This window comes from Oncorhynchus nerka, linkage group LG22 (assembly GCF_034236695.1).
Source record: "Oncorhynchus nerka isolate Pitt River linkage group LG22, Oner_Uvic_2.0, whole genome shotgun sequence".
Lineage (NCBI taxonomy): Eukaryota > Metazoa > Chordata > Actinopteri > Salmoniformes > Salmonidae > Oncorhynchus > Oncorhynchus nerka.
In genome coordinates, this window is record NC_088417.1 from 54,289,815 (window position 1) to 54,306,369 (window position 16,555).

The 16,555-nt window shown below is 42.0% G+C and overlaps 1 protein-coding gene across 4 annotated transcripts in view; it reads right to left on the reverse strand.

The window, feature by feature from the left end:
* Nucleotides 1-16,555, reverse strand: part of LOC115105349 (protein FAM168A-like) — a 96,727-nt gene that overhangs the window by 55,595 nt on the left and 24,577 nt on the right. Inside the window, exon 1 of one of the 4 annotated variants that reach the window (XM_029627288.2) lies at nucleotides 13,218-13,564. The exons of 1 other annotated variant lie outside the window; for it this stretch is intronic. The gene's annotated coding sequence lies outside the window, so the exon portion shown is untranslated. Of the gene's footprint in view, nucleotides 1-13,217; nucleotides 13,565-16,555 lie in introns of those variants that run through there. 2 more of the 4 variants (XM_029627286.2, XM_029627287.2) reach the window with 2 other exon arrangements.

The following is a 16,555-nucleotide window of genomic DNA, read 5'->3' on the forward strand; positions in this document are numbered from 1 at the left end:
GCTGGCAAAACGCACGAAAGTGCTGTTTGAATGAATGCTTACGAGCCTGCTGCTGCCTACCATCGCTCAGTCAAAACTGCTCTATCAAATCATAGACTTAATTATAACATAACTGTCACGCCCTGGTCGAAGTATTTTGTGTTTATCTTCATGTATTGGGTCAGGCCAGGGTGTGGCATGGGTTTTTGTATGTGGTGTGTATATATTGGGAATGTAGCTAGTGGGGTGATCTAGCAAAGTCTATGGCTGTCTGGAGTGGTTCTCAATCAGAGGCAGGTGTTTATCGTTGTCTCTGATTGGGAACCATATTTAGGCAGCCATATTCTTTGAGTTTGTCGTGGGTGATTGTCCTTAGTGTCTTTGTTCCTGTCGTTGTGTTAGTTGACACAAGTATAGGCTGTTTCAGTTTTCGTTACGTTTATTGTTTTGTAGTGTTTTGTATTGATTCGTGTTTACGTTTGTTGATTAACCTCTTCAGTCGACCCTCTACTTTTTTGAACATTCTGTTAAAAATCGCGCAACATTTCAGCGCCCTGCTACTCATGCCAGGAATATAGTATATGCATTTGCTTAGTCTGTGTGGATAGAAAACACTCAGACGTTTAAAAAAACTGGTTAAATCACTGCTGTGGCTTTACCAGAACGGCATTTACATCGAAAAGCACAGGAAAAACTGATCACTGAAAATGGGAAAATATATCCATGCGCTACTTGATCCCATTGATAAAGGTGAACCACAATTAATTGACTGAGGTTGCAGTACCTACAGCTTCCACACGGTGTCTAGAGTCTTGTCATTTCCCTTCGAGTTTTTTCTTGGTCAAACACATGCAGGACACCGTATCTAATCCGGTCTAGGACCGGATATTTTCGTTGAGTTTCTAGCCGGACATTTTTCCAGACGGACAGCTAATGATCTTTACATCGCCTCCTGATGAATTTTATCGCTTATTAACGTTTACTAATACCTAAAGTTGCATTACAAACGTATTTGAAGTGTTTTGTGAAAGTTTATCGTCAACTTTTTGAATTTTAAAAAATGACGTTACGTTTTGAAACAATGTTTTTCGTTTATCACACAGTCTACATATAACGATATCTAGGCTTTATATGGACCGATTTAATCGAAATAAAGACCCAAATAGTGTTTATGGGACATCTAGGAGTGCCAACAAAGAAGATGGTGAAAGGTAATGAATGTTTTCTATTTTATTGTGCGGTTTGTGTAACGCCGAAATGCTAATTATTTTGTTTACGTCCCCTGTGGGTCTTTTGGGGTGTTGCATGCTATCAGATAATAGCTTCTCATGCTTTCGCCGAAAAGCATTTTAAAAATCTGACTTGTTGCCTGGATTCACAACGAGTGTAGCTTTAATTCGATACCCTGCATGTGTATTTTAATGAACTTTTGAGTTTTAACTAATACTATTAGCATTTAGCGTAGCGCATTTGCATTTCCAGAGCTCTAGTTGGGACGCAAGCGTCCCGAGTAGAAGCAACAGGTTAAACATGGATCGCAATCTACACGCTGCATTTTGGTCCGACTCTCCTTCACCACACCTAGAAAACCGTTACAATAACACACAGAAATACGAGCCTTTGGTCATTAATATGGACAAATCCAGAAACTATCATTTCAAAAACGTTATTTCAGTGAAATACGGAACCGTTCCGTATTCTAACGGGTGGCATCCCTAAGTCTAAATATTCTTGTTACATTGTACATCCTTCAATGTTATGTCATAATTATGTACAATTCTGCCAAATTAGTTCGCAATGAGCCAGGCTGCCCAAACTGTTGCATATACCCCGACTCTGCGTGCAATGAAAGCAAGAGAAGTGACACAATTTCACCTGGTTAATATTGCCTGCTAACCTGGATTTCTTTTAGCTAAATATGCAGGTTTAAAAATATATACTTCTGTGTATTGATTTTAAGAAAGGCATTGGTGTTTATGGTTAGGTACAGTCGTGCAACGAGTGTGCTTTTTTCGCAAATGCACTTTTGTTAAATCATCCCCCAGCGTTGCATCGATTATATACAACGCAGGACACGCTAGATAAACTAGTAATATCATCAACCATGTGTAGTTAACTAGTGATTATGATTGATTGATTGTTTTTTTATAAGATTTAAGGTTTAATGCTAGCTAGCAACTTACCTTGGCTTCTACTGCATTCACGTAACAGGGAGGCTCCTCGTGGAGTGCAATGAGAGGCAGGTGGTTAGAGAGTTGGACTAGGTAACCGTAAGGTTGCAAGATTAAATCCCAGAGCTGACAAGGTAAAAATCTCTTTCTGCCCCTGAACAAGGCAGTAAACCCACCGTTCGTTCCTAGGCCGTCATTGAAAATAAGAATGTGTTCTTAACTGACTTGCCTAGTAAAATAAAAGGTGTAAAAAATATATATATAAAAATATGCAAAATCGGCATCCAAAAATACCGATTTCCGATTGTTATGAAAACTTGAAATCAGCCCTAATTAATCGGCCATTCTGATTAATCGGTCGACCTCTACTGTGTATACCATACATCTACATAGATCTGATCCCATCCAGGATAATACCTTGATATTTAGCACAGCCAGGTTAGAAGGTCAATGTGATGACTTGCACAATTCTGATAGCCTACCTTCAGAAGAACCTCCCAGAATTACTCATTCCTCACCCGATCACGCAGAACCGTCCAGAATTACTCATTCCTCACCCGATCACGCAGAACCGTCCAGAATTACTCATTCCTCACCCGATCACGCAGAACCGTCCAGAATTACTCATTCCTCACCCGATCACGCAGAACCGTCCAGAATTACTCATTCCTCACCCGATCACCCAGCACCATCTATTGCCTTTTATATTCTCCTTTTAGTAGCACACACCGCTGAGAGCAACACTTTAATAGATGTAGAGGTGACTGGAGTGTAGAACACTATTGCACACCAAGCTCCGGAACTTTGTAGGAGCATTGGGGGAGCGTTGTAGCGTAGCCGTGCATGATTGGAATGCGTTGCAGCCAGGACTACTCTACTCCTGATTGCTGTGGGCTGTCTGTCGCCAGGCCCCATGTATCCAACACAAGAGTGCCTCCAAGAAGGAGATAAGAATTAATTAACTTAACTCTCTCCCTGACGGCAAACAAGTGTTTACCAGCCATGGGAAGCATGACGGAAGCTGTTCTAGTTTCCTCAGACGCTGACACTTGGATCAAGGTAAACAAAATGACAGCAAGAGGGAGAGAGTGACTTATGATCAGGTCAAAGCAAACAATGTTTTCCGAGCTCACTCCAGTTTTTCTTTTTGTTGAGGTCCAGTGCTGAATCCTCAACTATAAGTGATGAGAAATTAGTAGAATTGTAATTTAAACATTTGTCTCTTTCGACATACCTGGCTGTGCCTATGGAGATAAAGCTAGGACCCTACAGGTTAAGAGCCGATAGGCATCCTAGGTAGGGCTGTTGTGGTGACCGTATTAACGCCACACCGGCGGTCACAAGTCATGAAGGCTGTCAAATTCCACATGACCGTTTAGTCACGGTAAATAGGCTTCTCCAAGCTCTGATGCTGCTCATTAGTAGCCTACCAAATCATCATTAGAGTTTCATCATGCAGCCTTACAATGTATTAAAAATCAATACATATAGCCCAACGTTTGTAGAACAAGTTACATGAATAACTCTAAATTAAGCATATAGGAGTACCCATTTCTTTGTTAACCGCTCAACACAGAATAGCAGCATGTGCGCACTCCCTCAAATCATTTGGAGATAATATATATATTTCATTCAGCTTTGTTCAACTGTATCCTTCATACTATAAAACAATATAAAATATTCCATGGAATTCTAAACAAATCTTGTCTGATAAATGAACTAGTGTAGCCAACAGCCATTGGGCATAGCCATCACAGGACCTAACATAAGGACAACTATGCGATATGACGATATACACTGCTCAAAAAAATAAAGGGAACACTAAAATAACACATCCTAGATCTGAATGAATGAAATATTCTTATTAAATACTTTTATCCCCACATAGTTGAATGTGCTGACAACAAAATCACAAAAATTATCAATGAAAATCAAATTTATCAACCCATGGAGGTCTGGATTTGGAGTCACACTCCAAATTAAAGTGGAAAACCACACTACAGGCTGATCCAACGTTGATGTAATGTCCTTAAAACAAGTCAAAATGAGGCTCAGTAGTGTGTGTGGCCTCCACGTGCCTGTATGACCTCCCTACAATGCATGGGGATGCTCCTGATGAGGTGGTGGATGGTCTCCTGAGGGATCTCCTCCCAGACCTGGAGTAAAGCATCCGCCAACTCCTGGACAGTCTGTGGTGCAACGTGGCGTTGGTGGATTGAGCGAGACATGATGTCCCAGATGTGCTCAATTGGATTCAGGTCTGGGGAATGGGCGGGCCAGTCCATAGCATCAATGCCTTCCTCTTGCAGGAACTGCTGACACACTCCAGCCACATGAGGTCAAGCATTGTCTTGCATTAGGAGGAACCCAGGGCCAGCATATCTCACAAGGGGTCTGAGGATGAGGATCTCATCTCGGTACCTAATGGCAGTCAGGCTTCCTCTGGCGAGCACATGGAGGGCTGTGCGGCCCCCCAAAGAAATGCCACCCCACTGACCCACCGCCAAACCGGTCATGCTGGAGGATGTTGCAGGCAGCAGAATGTTCTCCACGGCGTCTCCAGACTGTCACATGTGCTCAGTGTGAACCTGCTTTCATCTGTGAAGAGCACAGGGCGCCAGTGGAGAATTTGCCAATCTTGGTGTTCTCTGGCAAATGCCAAACGTCCTGCATGGTGTTAGGCTGTAAGCACAACCCCCACCTGTGGATGTCGGGCCCTCATACCACCCTCATGGAGTCTGCTCAAACGGTCTGAAACAGACACATGCACATTTGCTCTGGCAGTGCTCCTCCTGCTCCTCCTTGCACAAAGGCGGAGGTAGCGGTCCTGCTGCTGGGTTGTTGCCCTCCTACGGCCTCCTCCACGTCTCCTAATGTACTGGCCTGTCTCCTGGTAGCACCTCCATGCTCTGGACACTACGCTGACAGACACAGCAAACCTTCTTGCCACAGCTCGCATTGATGTGCCATCCTGGATGAGCTGCACTACCTGAGCCACTTGTGTGGGTTGTAGACTCTGTCTCATGCTACCACTAGAGTGAAAGCACCGCCAGCATTCAAAAGTGACCAAAACATCAGCCAGGAAGTATAGGAACTGTTATCACCTGCAGAACCAGTCCTTTATTGGGGGTGTCTTGCTAATTGCATATAATTTCCACCTGTTGTCTATTCCATTTGCACAACAGCATGTGAAATTTATTGTCAATCAGTGTTGCTTCCTAAGTGGACAGTTTGATTTCACAGAAGTGTGATTGACTTGGAGTTACATTGTGTTGTTTAAGTGTTCCCTTTATTTTTTTGAACAGTGTATATCGTGTGACGATAGACGTTTTTCTGTCGTTTAGTTCGTTGTGTCGCAAATCACACTCTACGGCAATATTTTTCGTCAATTGGACGACGCTTTGCATGTGCCGCGTAGAAGGAAATTTGCAACACAAACAAACATGGAAGAGTGAACATGACACAGAGCACGGATACACGGAGCTCGTACCTAAAAGAGAGGTTACTTCGGTTGCATAGACATGGTTTGGGTATGAAAAGTCTGGCACGGACCAGAAAACCGTCCACCGCAAAATATGCCCCAGGCTGGTCCCGACAACAGACTCAAATCCCACTAACCTCTTACCACCTACGCAAGAATCATGTGAAACAGTACGGAGAGAGTCTATGGTTGAGACCCAAAAAAGTACAGTCGAGTGCTCAAAACAAACGCCCGACTCAGTTGCAAGAGGCTTTTGTCCGCTGCACACCATGTGGCAAAGAATCAGGAAGATGGAAGGAGATAACAGCTGCCGTTACAACTTACATCTGCAAAGACATGGCCCCAATTTACAAAGTTTAGAAATTAGGGTTTTGTGAGTTGGTGCTAACACCCGACCCAAGGTACCAAGTGTAAATTGATGTGACACGTATTAAATGCCAAAATAACATGCAAAACAGGCAAGCCCCAACCCCCCCCCCCCAAAAAAAAATATATACATATATTTTAAGTGTTTTCTATTTACCCATTTTAGATATTCATATTTTGTTACATGCTCAATTGACATTTTGCACTGGTTCTGAATAAAATAATCAAATATGAGTAAGTACCTTCATATTTGTTGAGAATAATTCAAAATGTAATAAGAAATAGGCGTTTACAAGAGGTAATTTAATACAAACTATTTATTCATTGAATTTACAGAAAATGTGCTATATTGTGATATGTATCGTTAACGGGATATGAAATGACCTTGATCAGGATATGAGATTTTGGCCATATCACCCAGCCCTACTCTATGCTATTATTTTCTTCTGAAATAGACATTTTCTTCATATCATGCTTCTTTAAACCCATCTAAAATATATAATGGATTTATTGTGAAGGTGTAGGCTACATTACAAGTACAGTTGAAGTCGGAAGTTTAGATAAACTGAGTTGAAATACATTTCAACTCAGTTTATCACAATTCCTGACATTTAATCCTAGTAAAAATTCCCTGTCTTAGGTCATTTAGGATCACCACTTTATTTTAAGAATGTGAAATGTCAGAATAATAGTAGGGAGAATTATTTATTTCAGATTTCTTTCTTTCATCACATTCCCAGTGGGTCAGAAGTTTACATACACCCAATTAGTATTTTGTAACATTGCCATTAAATTTGCCATTAAATATGATTGGGGTCATTGTCCATTTGGAAGAACCATTTGTAACCAAGCTTTAACTTCCTCACTGATGTCTTGATGTTGCTTCAATATATCCACATTGTTTTCCTACCACATGATGCCATCTATTTTGTGAAGTGCACCAGCCCCTCCTGCAGCAAAGCACCCCCACAACATGATGCTGCCACCCCTGTGCTTCACGGTTGGGATAGTGTTCTTCCGCTTGCAAGCATCCCCCTTTTTCCTCCAAACATAACGATGGTCATTATGGCCAAACAGTTCTATTTTTGTTTCATCAGACCAGAGGACATTTCTCCAAAATACTTATTTTCCACCATAATTTGCAAATAAATTCATTAAAAATCATACAATGTGATTTTCTGGATTTTTTTCCCTCATTTTTTTTCTCTTCTCATTTTGTCTGTCATAGTTGAAGTGTACCTATGATGAAAATTACAGGCCTCTCTCATCTTTTTAAGTGGGAGAACTTGCACAATTGGTGGCTGACTAAATACTTTTTTGCCCCACTATGTCGATATAGAACTCGTTTTACTGTGGATATAGATACTTTTGTACCCGTTTCCTCCAGCTTCTTCAAGGTCCTTTACTGTTGTTCTGGGATTGATTTGCACTTTTCGTACCACAGTACGTTCATCTCTAGGAGACAGAACACGTCTCCTTCCTGAGCGGTATGACAGCTGCGTGGTCCCATGGTGTTTATACTTGCGTACTATTGTTTGTACAGAAGAACGTGGTACCTTCAGTCATTTGGAAATTGCTCCCAAGAATGAACCAGACTTGTGGAGGTCTACAATTTGTTTTCTGTAGTTTGGGCTGATTCTTTGGATTTTCCCATGATGTCAAGCAAAGAGGCACTGAGTTTGAAGGTAGGCCTTCAAATACATCCACAGGTACACCTCCAATTGACTCAAATGATGTCAATGAGCCTATCAGAAGCTTCTAAAACCATAACATCCTTTTCTGGAATTTTCCAAGCTGTTTAAAGGCACAGTCAACTTAGTGTATGTAAACTTCTGACCCACTGGAATTGTGATACAGTGAATTATAAGTGAAATAATCTGTCTGTAAACAATTGTAGGAAAAATTACTTGTGTCATGCACAAAGTAGATGTCCTAACCGACTTGCCAAATCTATAGTTTGTTAACAAGACATTTGTGGCGTGGTTGAAAAATGAGTTTTAATGACTCCAACCTAAGTGTATGTGAACTTCTGACTTCAACTGTATTTATTAGACTTCTGAAAATGGCTTGGAGGCTATGTGTGTAAGCAAAGAGATGCTAAATGTGTTTGTTAAATGGTCAATTACCGTGAGACCGACCGTTATTTACTTGACAATCACCAGCCGGCAAAATGTTGTGACCGCCACAGCCCTAATCCTATGGGCATGTTACGGAGTCATTGTAGACTCAAACACATACCCTTTTGGCAGCCTCCTCGACAGGGTTCAGAGGTACAACATTCCAAAAGAACAACTCCGACATTCCATCATTCCACAGGAGGAATGACTACGGAACAGCAGCGGAGAATTCTGTACACACATTCCAGCAGATCTCCCCCATAGAAAATAACCCTGTGTCTGTCAGCTCCTCAGCTCTGCATCAAAACACAGCACACAAATGAAGGGAGGGGCTCAAATGAACATGTGGAGGTTAGGTGAAGAGAGGAAGACAGGAAAGGAGTGAACCCATGACGTCAGCGGTAGAGAGAGGGGTGAGTTTTTTACAGCAAAACAGAGCAGTTACAGGAACTGCAGGGCTGTGGAGAGAGATTGCCGATGCATCCGAAATGGCACCCTATTTCCTATATAGTGCACTAGTTTTAACTAGAGCCCGCATAGAACCCGCCAAGGAATCGCAATCTCTCTCTCCTCAATTTTGAGAATAGAAACCATCTCAAGATGGCTCTCCTCCCGGAGAAAATTATTCCTCAGCCAGCAATCAGCCAAGAGACTTCTCTATTCACTGTGAGCCTGCACGCCTCATAACTTTGAGGTGTGTATGCACACTGAGTATACCAAATATTAGGAAAATATTCCCAATACTGAGTTGCACCCCCTCATTGGGGCATGGACTCAACCTACAGGGATGCTGACCAATGCTTCCCACAGTTATGTCAAGTTGGCTCCTTTGAGTGGTGGATTATTCTTTTTTTTTTTTACCCCTTTTTCTCCCCAATTTCATGGTATCCAATTGTTTTAGTAGCTACTATCTTGTCTCGTCGCTACAACTCCCGTACGGGCTCGGGAGAGATGAAGTTTGAAAGTCATTTGTCCTCCGATGCACAACCCCACCAAGCCGCACTGCTTCTTAACACAGCGCGCATCCTACCCGGAAGCCAACCGCACCACTGTGCGCCTGGCAACCTTGGTCAGCGCACACTGCGCCCTGCCCTCCACAGGAGTCGCTGGTGCGCGATGAGACAAGGATATCCCTACCGGCCCCCCTTAACCCAGACGACGCTAGGACAATTGTGCGTCGCCCCTAGGACCTCCCGGTCGCGGCCGGTTACGACAGAGTCTGGGCGCGAACCCAGAGTCTCTGGTGGCACAGCTGGCGCTGCAGTACAGTGCCCTTAACCACTGCGCCACCCGGGAGGCCAGTGGTGGATTATTCTTGATACACACAGGAAATGGTTGAGCGTGAAAAATCAAGCTGCGTTGTAGTTCTTGACACAAACCAGTGTGCCTGGCACCTACTACCATATCCCATTCAAATGCACTTAAATGCTTATGTCTTACCCATTCACCTTCTGAATGGCACACATACACAATCCACATCACAAGGCTTAAAAATACTTCTTTAACTTGTCTCCTCCCTTTCATCAACACGGATTGGAGTAGATTTAAAAAGTGACATCAATAAGGGATCAGTGTTAGCAGTTGATGTTACTCTTCAATAACACAGACGCCAAAGCAAATCAGGGTGAGAAACATAGGAAATATTCTTACAATAGCTTGCACCTGGATTCACCTGGTCAATCTATGTAAAGGAAAGAGCAGGTGTTTTTAATGTTTTGTATAGTCAGTGAATGTGTGAGTGTGTGCACTTTGCGTGTGTTAGAGAGAGAGAAAGAACTTGTGTGGTGTGTGTGTGTGAGTTGCAAATGCAAGTGTTTTTGCCTGCTGTGTGTTTGGGTTGTGCGTGTTCGACAGTATGCGTGTGTGGAGACTTGTTTCAGCGGCCCAGGGCTACCTAAGGTGAGAGAGAGTTCAGATTCCCTCTGACACATCTGTCCCAGAGGACCGAGCAACGAGCCAATCAGCTTCCTACTGCCGGGTCCAATCCTCCTACTGACCTGACCCCTCCCCTTCACTCTGCGATTGAATTTCCCCTATGTACAGATTAATGATCCCTTCTTCCAATCTTAACTATTAGCGGATAAAACTTCAAAGCAACTTTACAGCACTGTGCCTTTCACTACAAACAGACTGGCCACTGGCCAACAACACATTAATTACAATATACTATGTACGTATCCAGATAAAGGACTTGCAGAAACAACCGTTTTAACAGGACATGGTGGAACAGGGTAGGCCTTAGTCATTTTTACATTTGACATTTTAGTCATTGCTCTTATCCAGAGTGACTTACAGTAGTGAGTGCATACATTTTCATACTTTTTTTGTATTGGTCCCCCATGGGAATCGAACCCACAACCCTTGCATGCTCTACCAACTGAGCTACACGAGACATTGAAAGATTAGTCATTAAACAATGAGAAACGGTGTATCATTAACGAAGAAATCAGCCATTTAGACACATTAAAACAGTAACAAGTGCCTTTCCACAGAGTTTTCATTACATTGGAGCATCTCTACATCTCTGTGGTGTGTTTTGTCTCACTGCCCTCTGGAGCCCGGCAGATCACACAGCAGCACCCGCACTCACAGATGGTGGTGGAGCAGCAGATTCACCTCGCGCGACACAATACTACGCCACAGTGTACACCTGGAACATGTTCTGCAGGCCACAACGAAGTGGAACTGGACCGTTCAGGTAGAAATATGTTATGTAGAACAAACATGCCTCTGACGGGTGGAATAGGGATTCATGTCATTTCTATCTAAAATGTTCCACAATGTTTGCCTTTTGAACATGGCTCTGCTGCACTGAAGGATGTCTTCAGGTTCATGACCATGTGGGGCATCATGTTTGATGTGACTTTCAGTCCTGTGGTGAGGACAGCATGAGCCTTTTCACACCAAACTACAAATCCCACAATGCCCTGTGTTGCCAATGTGTCTGTTCACAGTGTCCAGTGCTAACCCAATGCAGTCATTCCTGAGTTTTCATTACATTTTTACAAGTCATCTCTGTAGATTCGCTTTATGGTAGATGTGAAACAAACCGCAAAAAAAGCAGATTGTGACATTGAGACATTAAGCTAGACTAGTCTCAGTGCCTCTGCCCTAGGCCTTGCTGCATGACTCAGTGAGCTTTGGAGATCCCCATCAGCCTCAGGTAAACCAACTAGAAAGACACATACACAGCGTGGAGATAAAGTGGGATATAAATAAAACATTTGAAGAAAAAACAGCAAAGAAAAAAATCCTCAACATCCCTGGGGTGTCTTCAAAGACAGAGACAGGGGAATTGTTCAGTTGGTCATAGCCGCGGGCATGTTGGTTCATCACTCTCTCTCGTTCTCCTCTATTGCTCTGCTCAGTCATTATTTTCTCTCGCTCCCTCCCTTGTGTTGTTGGTAAAGGCAGGGAGAGCCCAAGGGGTGATTGTGAAGCACATCCATGGTTTGATAAAGCCAGGAGAGGCAGGAGGAGTGTAGTAGGTTATATCACTGCAGATACAGTACTTGGCAATTGAAAACAACATTGAAAGTACTTGATATACCCCCAAATCTCTATCTAGCCCTTCCTGTAAGCTACATCAGTTAACTGTAGTATCTGCAAGTATAAGTAACTGCAAGAGTAGCTACCAGTGCACAGTGAAAGGGATAGATCTCAAATACAGATGCTTGCATTTTATTTTACACTAAATCTAAGGCAAAAGAGACAAGTCTATATGGATTCTGAGGTTTCATCAAACATCAACAATATAAAGATGACACTCGTGCCAGTCCATCCTGTCCTTCCAGAACAATAAAGGGGTGTTACCAACCCAACACAAGGTGTGCATCCAAAATGGCACCCTATTCCCCTAGCCCAAGGGTGCCATTTCAGATGCATCCCTTGTGTCGTCTTACTAACATCCCCTTAAGGCTCCCCATAGGGCTCTAGTCAAACGTAGTGCACTATGTAGGGATAGGGTGCCATTTCAGATGCACAAAAGGTGGCAAGCCTACACAGGCCTAAATTATGGTTTTAAAGTCCTAAAGCAAAGTGCATTGTCAATAAAGCAACATATTTGGTTTGGTTAACGATTGCTCATCCTCTCTAAAGCAGCAGCAAATGACATCTACATTTTTCAAAATGTGAATTGTTTGGACATGCAACAGGCTATTGGCTAGTGATCCGTTCCTTCAAAATGAAAATCACAACTACAATATTTGTGGTATTATTCTTATTCTCGTTATATTGTAGTGTTATTACAGTATCATTTTTATTATGCATGCTTATATTATGAATATTAGGCGTTTTATTATTATCACTTAACAGTTTAGATTTGATCATAGGCCTATTTTTTACCTTGCACAAAGCACAATTTTCCCACCTAGGCCTATTGTAACTTCATAGCTACTTAAGGGGCTATTTTGCCATCGTACTAGCCTACTTTCCAAAAGATAATCACCACCGCAAATAGAGAAAAGTAATAACAAAACATTTCCCTGGCAGCTATTGCACGCATAGGTCTACAACACATCAATGAATGTCAGCTCCTGTCCTATATCAAACTGAAAGATTGACTTTGATTCAGCTGATGTGAGAAAGTGAAATAAATGCTTTCCCCTATCTGTCCTCTCTATCATGTGGACGCGGTCCTGAAATAATTACAGCGCTCAGAAATGTACTTGTTTTTTTTATGTCACACATTCAACGTCCCGACACCATTTTGAGCAGCACGAACCTTTACCAACAGCCGAAATGTTGCTGCATGAGTAGGAAAAATGTATAGCCGGGACAAGAGGTCGGCAGCAATTCCTTTGCACTCACTCTCGGTCCCTGTCATGTTTTATAATGCATCATTTAGATCCAAAGCCGTTGCAACCGCGATAAGGCTACATTGTTGCACAAATCAAGCCGCATTGCTACACACAAACACTATTGTCTTGTTTTCTTTGCCCTTGGATCTATGGCGTGCAACGTGTAGCCTAGTTTATCCATCTGTAATATTTTTAACCATGCATGACCATTACATATTTTATATATGCATAGCAAATCTATATATTTACATTCTCAGGGCACATCTGTCTAAAATATTAGATCACGTTATAATATCAAACTCACCAAATGTCAAAGGGAATTTGTTATCGTGGAGCACCTTGCCTTTAATTATATGCCGAGTTCGGTGTTGTCACTGTTTTCCCTTGATCAGTGCTGGCAGTTTTCTCCAAGGTTTACTTCGGTGGGTTCTCTAAGTAGCGTTTTGGTAACGTCGACATCCACACAAAGTGGGGGGATGGGAATATTGAGAGAGAGAGCAAAGGAGAGGTATCGGAGTGGCAGTAAAACCACAGAGTTTCTAAACCCAGAGGCGCAACATCGCGATACTTCCGGGACCAAGCAGACCAGGCCGGTGTTTGGGGTTTGTGAAGTAATTTAGATAAGTTATTTTCAAACTGACAAGCTTTCGTCAAAAACAACTTTATATTGAAGGAGAGCCTTGATTTGACAGTCTGCATATGCGCAGTTCAGCGCGAGACGACCGTTAGAGCGGATGACTGTTTATGCGCATGATTTTAGCTAGCCAACGTAGTGTTCCATTTATTCCATTCCATTTAATTATCAGGTATAACTGAAAACCAGCAGGCTAAGACCTCGTAGGCTATCTATTGGAAAATCAGTTTCTGTCTTCATATTGTACTGTATTGGGTAAAACTTTGCAAACACAATGGGAGGAACTTTTTCTTATAGGTGAATGTCAAACAGGGACCAATTCAGAAGTGTCGCTATCAGAGGAGACTGGTGGGAGGAGCTATAGGTGGACGGGCTCATTGTAATGGCTGGAATGGAATGTAAGGGTATCAAACATATGGAAACAACATGTTTGACTCGGTTCCATTTATTCCATTCTATTTAATTATCAGGTAGAACTGAAAACTAGCAGGCTACGGACCTCGTAGGCTAAGAGTTTAATACCTTTGCTCTATAGAATGAGCATGACAATAGCAGGGAGGGTTTCCTATAAGAAATATTGGAAATCAAATTGGAGATTTGTGCCAGATGACTTTGCAAAACATACTTGGCATTCCTGCCTTTTGAGCTCTGTTGTGTTTTCACTATTGCCATGGCAATCATGAGTGATGGACATAATAGCACTATAATATGTTTTGTATGCGAATAACAACCAGTGGGAGTCCTACTTTTTTTGATAGTTTGACTGAGTTTTATAGAATCAGACAAACATGACAAGTCAACAGAAAACCAAATTCTAACCTGTTTTTAAAAATATTTAACTAGGCAAGTCACCTCACGGCACAACGCCTCTCCCCTATTTGACCTAGATAGTTTGTGTATGTATTGATATGCAGGCTATGTGTGCCTTTAAAAAACAACTTTGATGTAGTTTTGTCCTTGAGCTGTTCTTGTCTGTTGATGTTCTATAATGTGGCATGTTTTATGTTTTGTGTGGACCCCAGGAAGAGTAGCTGCTGCTTTTGCAACAGCTAATGGGGATCCTAATAAAATACCCCAAAATACCAAACTCAACAAAAACTCAAATGCCTCAGCCCCAGAAAGCTACCAGGAGGTTAAGTAAAGGGACAAAAACATGCAACGGAATTTAGGGCCAAGCTTTACAGTGGCAACTGAAGATAAACACACCAGACAAAGAATCTATTAACTTACCTTAGCTAGTTTGATGTGAGGTGAGCTAGCAGCAGGTACAGTTGAAGTCAGAAGTGTACATACACTTAGGTTGTAATCATTAAAACTCGTTTTACAAACAGTCCACAAATTTCTTGTGAAGAAACTATAGTTTTGGCAAATTGGTTAGGACATCTACTTTGTGCATGACACAAGTGATTTTTCCAACAATTGTTTACAGACAGATTATTTCACATATAATTCACAGTATCACAATTCCAATGGGTCAGAAGTTTACATACACTAAGTTGACTGTACCTTTAAACAGCTTGGAAAATTCCAGAAAATTATGCCGTGGCTTTAGAAGCTTCTGATAGGCTAATTGACATCATTTGAGTCAACTGGAGGTGTACCTGTGGATGAATTTCAAGGCCTACCTTCAAACTCAGTACCTTTTTGCTTGACATCATGGGAAAATCAAAAGAAATCAGCCAAGAACTCAGAAAAAAGTTGTAGACCTCCACATTTCTGGTGCATCCTTGGGAGCTATTTCCAAATGCCTGAAGGTACCACGTTCATCCGTACAAACAATAGAACGCAAGTATAAACACCATGGGACCACGTAGCCGTCATACCGCTCAAGAAGGAGGCGCGTTATGTCTCCTAGAGATGTACGTACTTTGGTGTGCGAAAAGTGCAAATCAATCCCAGAACAACAGCAAAGGACCTTGTGAAGATGCTGGAGGGAACAGGTACAAAAGTATCTATATCCGCTCAGCAAGGAAGAAGCCATTGTTCCAAAACCGCCATTAAAAAAGCCAGATTATGGTTTGCAACTGCACATGTGGACAAAGATCATACTTTTTGGAGAAATGTCCTCTAGTCTTATGAAACAAAAATAGAACAGTTTGGCCATAATGACCATCGTTATGTTTGGAGGAAAAAGGGGGATGCTTGCAAGCCGAAGAATACCATCCCAACCGTGAAACACAGGGGTGGCAGCATCATGTTGTGGGGGTGCTTTGCTGCAGGAGGGGTTGGTGCACTTCACAAAATAGATGGCATCATGAAGAATGGTAAATTATGTGGATATATTGAAGCAACATCTCAAGACATCAGTCAGGAAGTTAAAGCTTGGTCACAAATGGGTCTTCCAAATGGACAATGACCCCAAGCATACTTCCAAAGTTATGGCAAAATGGCTTAAGGACAACAAAGTCAAGGTATTGGAGTGGCCATCATAAAGCCCTGACCTCAATCCTACAGACAATTTGTGGGTAGAACTGAAAAAGAATGTGCAAGCAAGGAGGCCTACAAACCTGACTCAGTTACACCAGCTCTGTCAGGAGGAATGGGCCAAAATTCACCCAACTTATTGTGGGAAGCTTGTTGAAGGCTACCCAAAACGATGATGATGAAAGAAATAAAAGCTGAAATAAATCATTCTCTCTACTATTATTCTGACATTTCACATTCTTAAAATAAAGTGGTGATCTTAACTGACCTAAAACAGGGAATTTTGTTACTAAGATTAAATGTCAGGAATTGTGAAACTGATCAACTCTAAGTGTTAATTTGCAGAGAGCACAGTCTTCTGAAATCTATTGACATTTGCAGACCCTGCAGTCTAACTCTGCTTTTATCACCACAAGTAATGTGATAGGCCTGTGCAGTTTACAGAATGACTTGACTTGAGCACTCTTTCCTAGAAGCCATATAATTGATTGATGTCATAATAATGTCATAACAGGTGACAGCTGATAGTTATTTTACAAGTTGGCTGGTGTTTTACCAAGCAAATTAGCTGAACCACACATTGG